Raw genomic sequence first — 6,000 nt, 5'->3', positions numbered from 1 at the left:
TGTGGACACGGTGAGCCCAAGGGAGGGCGTGAGCATCACAGAGAAGGCCCAGAGAGATCAGGAAGGGGCCAAGTTAGGGATAGACCTGAGTTAACATTAGAGAGGTGTGGACTGCGGTGTAGGGGAGGAAAGAAGCCGGAGACAGCGCCCCCTAGCAGTGGGGCAGGACAAGGGCAGCCTCCTGCTAATTATCACTGATTAAGTAACTAAGAGCAAGGCATGGCAGGCGAGTAGGTGGGCGGTTGCCCCAGGGACAGGTGTGTGGGCCTCATTGAGGGCGGCCCAGACAGACTACCTGTCACAGCCTGGGAGCAGGCAATGGAGACAAGTGTTAAGCAGCTACACAATCTAACTTCAGGCTCTGCTGCCTGCTCCTCAAGGCACTCTCCTGCCAATGTATAAAGAAGCCCAGAGTACCTAGGTCAAGGAAGGGCAAGAGCAGAACAGAAATCCCATCAATAGGCTAAATCAGGGTGTGTTGGAGTAGACAATAGGGCTAGTGCCCATCAGGACAATAATGCTGTCCTGAGAAACATGCCCCAAGGATAAATTCCCTGGGTTACAGCAGATTTACTCAAGGTTCAAGGGGAGAAGGGGGAGACTACAATAGCAGCAGAAGGAGCAGAGTGGGGGCAGTGGTTGAGTAGGAGCCCAGGGGCTGCAAGTTAATCCGTTGTGGGCCGCATGTGGCCTATAGACTACAAGTTGGACATTCATGATGTACATAATGGAACTTCCTCTGCCATTGCTTTTGAGAAACTAAATATATTTCCTACTGGGTACAGTTCTTATTGTAATGCGTAGTGCCATGGCATTAAATAAGAGTTTAAAATGAATACACTTTTCCTCATAATCATTTTATGTTCTCTATTTCTTGATTTCATAAGATTAGTCCCCATTGTATTTCTTTCCCTCCTAAGTGTTTACACTTTTCAGATCAGACAGCTCTCTCTATTGCTTATGTATCATTTGTACTTTATTCTAACCTGTTCTAATTAATCAAATGCAAAGCTTCCAAGAATTGCTGCTTCTTCTCTTTGGACATATTGGCTAGGTACAGACATTCCAAAAGCCAGGGGCAGAACTGATCTAAGCTGCATGGTTTTCTGTAGTGAACAGAACACACATCCCTCCTTTGTTGGCAGGAGGGAGAGCAAATCTTAGACTGGGTTCCATCATTTTTAAACCAGTCTGTGTGCTGAACTTGTTCTGTAATGTCTGTACCTTGCCATTTAGCCAGGCACCAGAGACAAGTTTCAGAATATCTGTATAGATGTAGGGTATTTTACAAAAGTTTAGTCTTATTGAGTAGAACAGGGCTGTCCAACTGGTGGCCCATTGGGCTGCATATGGCCTGCAAGGGGATAATATGTAGTTCACAGGCTGCTGCCTGAAAACTGCTCCCTCTCATTTCTTTTGATGCAACAGCAACTGGGGGCTCTGAGCTCCCCTCCTTCCCTGACTTCTGTTTCCTGCCCACCCAGGGTGGTGGTGTCCTGCTGTGCACACAGCAAACAAGGGACTGGGCTTCTGTGTACAAGACAGGGGAGGAGAAGCATTGTCTGTGCACAGTGAGGAGGAAGCTGGGCTGCTCATACTGTACATGATGGCAGAGGGGAAGAGCTGCCTTCATGGGTGACTGGTGCCACCTTAGTCGGGGGGGGGGGGGAAGGGGGCATGTGCCCCCTCAGCGACCAGTCAGTGACCGGGGGGAGATTGGCTGCAGGGGGACCTATCTCACTGACGGGGGTGGGGGATCCCCCGTGGCCGATTGTAAAGTGGCCACAGTGCTCCCACTCCCCAGCCGATGCTCGTAGTGGGGCACCAGTGCTCTCACCTGCTTTCCCCCCCTCCCCCCCCCCGGCCGCCATCTAAGCAGTGAGTGTGGTCGGTCATGGGGTGCACTGGTGCTCTCAGGGGGTACACAGCCACCCCTGTGGACCCCCTACACATCGCTGCTGGCTGCCTTCATAGCACACGTGGCCAGGAGCAGACTGAGAATGCATTCGTGGCAGGCGGGAGCTGGGTTACCTGCGTGGTAGAGGGGAGGCTGCCCACATGACAAGCAGCCCAAGTGGCATGCAATCCCCTCAGTCTGCAGTCTGTGCAGCATGTGGCGCCTGACTGCCAAGAAGCTGGACAGCCCTGAAGTAGAAAATAGGGGGGGGGGGGGGTGTATGTGGAGAGGGAAAAATCTAATGAGAAAATGCATATAAAACTGCATCTTAACCTATGTTCCTTATTAAAGCAACACCTTATTAAAGCAACCCTCTGTCTCTCTTGTCTATTCAGAGTGAAAATTGTGGGCAGGGAATGTTCTTTAGTATATTTGGTATGTTTATACACTACTGAGCACAATAGCATGCTAGTCTTAATTAGGGCTTCTAAGTACTATTGCAAAATACTTCAGCTACTGCTATGACTTCCAATTATTAAGTACTTTTCATCTGTGAATTTGAAAGCACTTTAAAAGGAAGGTGTCATGATCCCCAATTTACAAGTGGAAAAACAAGTAGAGGGTAGCCCTCCCTGACTTCTCCAAGGTCACAGAGCAAGTGTGTGACAGACCTAGAAAAAGAATTCAAGTCTTCTACCTCTTTTTATTGTCATAAATAAACTGTTCCCAGCCACAGTTCCGTAAGTTTAATAAAGACTGAAAAAAGTCTATGTGGAGGAGGGAGGAATCTACAAGGACATTGAAGGAAAGACACAGGAGCTAAGGAACTGGCATAATACATCAGACCACTGGTCTATTTAATCCATTACCTTTTCTCTCAAAGTATGTGTATATGCTCAATCCCTGCAGTTTAATGTAGAGATACCCAAGACAGCTTTACAGTAACTAGGTTTCCCTACCTATAGCAGCCTAGCCACAGCAGCATGGGACATAGTGCAGGTAACTTACCCTGCTTCTGTGGTTTGTGTTCATTAGGTACATCTACATGAGATGCTATGTTGCGGTAGCAATGAGCTACCACGACATAGTGTCAGTGGGCGCGAACTGTGATGTTGCAGCTACATTGCAGTAGCAATGCACTCCCTCACTATAGTACGTTGCTATGCAATGTAGTGGCTAAAAGTAACTGTGCCGCCAAAAGGAAGTACTAAATGATGGCAACAGCACCATAGGGACATGTGTAGGTGCACCCACTGTGTATAAATCTTTCTGCTGCTTTTGCAGTCACAGTGAGTACTATGGCACTGCAGCTAGATTGCTGCCAGTACCAGAGCTAGCTAGCTCAAATATGTTTCTTAACTGTACTGAAGCCACTGGGCCTGAGTGGCATGGCGTCACTGTGACTGCAGTGTTGACATACCCTCTGCCAATGTCCAACATTAGCTGCTTGAGAAGCAGGTACAAGAACTTTGCAGTCAACAGTTGTTCAAGAGCCCGGCCTCAGGAAACTGTTCTAGCTAACCTAGAATAGAGAATTTTCCCCAGAAACATGAAGGTTTATGCCCCTTTTCAACGCATACTTTTTTCCTTTATATAATTCTAGGTATTCTTATTAATATATATGCCCAATCCATTTTTATATTTGATAATCTTGCTAAGAATTTGCTTCAGGTGACATCTTGTAACTGTGTCCCCCATGGGTTAATTGTGCATCGTGTAAAAAGGCCTATTCTTTAATCCGATTTAATTTGTTTCCTTCCAGTATCATTGGATATTCTTTATTCATGTGTTATGCAAATAATCCATTTCTTTCATTATTTTGTAATATGGATAATGTGTCCTTACTTACTTTCTCTCTAAGGTAAGCTGGACCAAACACTTTCATAGATTGTAAGAGTGGAAGGAACCTTGGAAGATCATCGGGTCCAGCTCCCTGCACCAAGCAGGAAAGATAACTACTGGGAGTCAGGTGACCCTGGCAAGGTGACTGTAGTCTCCTCTTGAAGATTAAATTTCACTTCAGATTAAATCAGAAGATTAAATTTCACTTTCAATTTAACTTCAGATAACGTTCACAGGGTAAGATTTATTTTTTAATCAAACTTTAATGAAAATGTGAAGATATTGTGGTCAGTTTTTCAAAATCCTATGGCATAAATACATTAAAAGAAAGAATCCCTTGCTGAATAATGTATATATCTTGACCTTGCAGAATATATTTTTTTTTAAATCCGCTGTGTAATTTATTTGCACAGTAGGATTCAGTTCCCAAAAACCTTCCATTTCATTAAGTTTATCTGGCATTTGCAGGTAAGAAAGGACCCATTAGCACTACAGTGCTTAAATAGTTACAATCAATTAATATTGGAAAATGGTAGCTAATTAAAGTGTGGGAACAGCTGCATACACTTGCCAATTCCCATTTATCTTTGTAATGAGGAGAAAAGTAAGTGAATAATAATATAATACTGGCTGTTGCAATATTCAGGAGATAATGCAATTCAATTTTACCTCTTTCAAATAAATAGAATGCCTCTTGTACTCCGAGAAATTTTAGTCTGAAGAGTGGAAAGAGGGTTCTCTGCCAAAAGACATCTCAGAGGACTGGAAATTATTTTCTGCCTTTCAAGTGTGAGGAAATCCCCTCTTATAGCAGATAAGGCCTGATCCAAAGTCTATGGGAAGACTCCCTTTGATTTCAATGGGCTTAGGATCAGGTCCACAATGCCCAAAGGCAAGTTGTGCTTCCAGAAATCTCCTTTGGCAGCAGTTGGAGGAATTTTGAAGTTGCTTCTTTCCTGCTTGTATTTTTTTTTTTTCAGTTTAATTGCCCAAACAAGTTGTAAGTGGCTCCAGTCCCTCTCTTTGTAGTCACAGCTGAGGGAGTTTAGAGGCCTGGGAGTGATCTGAAAGTATGTGGGGTATTCCCAGAGCTGGCAGTAATAGGTAACCCATGGAACGATGACTAGCTCTGTTAGCTGCAGGCTGAGGTGTCTGCCTGGACCGTGGGAGGGGAGATATTTTATTTTAGGATCAGAATAGGGCCCCTGATCAGACTACCACCCCTCCCACTTAATCATTTGAGAGGCTCAGTTCAGCACTGCCCTGCAGCTTTGCATAGTCACATGGGTCAGTGTCAAAAACTGTTTTATACCTTTTTTCTAAATGACCGCATAAAGGCAAAGGGGAAGGCCCAAGGGCTTATCTTGCCCCAGACCAGTACATTCAAACACTAGCTCCTTCCTTATGTTCCTTTCTGCTCTGTGATCCTCATCCAGTTCCACTGAGCTCACCGAGAATGTTTCCGCTTTCCAGTTTATTACTGAACCTTTTTGAATCCTTAGGGTCCGAGGTTTTGGAGAAAACAGGAACTTTGCTGTCAACTTGCTTCCCCCTTTTCAAGAAGCTAGTTGAAAAGCCATGCTTTTTTTTAATTACTATTTTGGTTTAAGGCCAAATTAGTTCCAAATTGTAAATCAACTGACCTGAGCTCAATCATTCAAGTCTGTGTGGCTCTACCACTGGGCATGTCTCCTCCCTCCCAGACCCATCAGTCTGGGGCTTCAGACACCCCCCCCCCCCCCCTCAAATCCATGGAGGGCATTCTACATGCAGGCCCCAAGCCCAAAAGCATTAGATTCAGATGCCCCCTGGTCAAGCTTGCTGTTAGCCAAAAGGTTGAAGGAGCAAGCCGAGGGGGAAGCACAAATATGGTCCCCTGTTACCACAAAATTGTGCGGTCAAGTTTCCTACACTTGGGAAACTCAAAGGGGTCAAAGTGCCAATAGGCAGGCCTCACCCTAGGAAGACCTGCTGATCACGGTATCTCCCCTGACAGGGACAGTGTGTCCTGGCTGATTCCAGTCTCTCCCTAGGGTTGCCAACTCTGTTTCAATCTATTCTGGGAGGTTTCAGAAATGCCAATGCGCCCACTGCACAATGCCAATGTGCCCACATGCTGGCGTATATTAGTTATGGATTACGGTGCATGGACTTTACACCAAGAAGGCACATTACTATGACATTTTAAGAACACATTGGACTACTCTTTAAAGTGGGTTCAGGTATCCAGGTTGTAAAATAATTTGCTTGCAAATATCTTA

This window comes from Alligator mississippiensis, chromosome 4 (assembly GCF_030867095.1).
Source record: "Alligator mississippiensis isolate rAllMis1 chromosome 4, rAllMis1, whole genome shotgun sequence".
Taxonomy (NCBI): domain Eukaryota; kingdom Metazoa; phylum Chordata; order Crocodylia; family Alligatoridae; genus Alligator; species Alligator mississippiensis.
Note: the sequence above shows the minus strand (reverse complement) of the source record.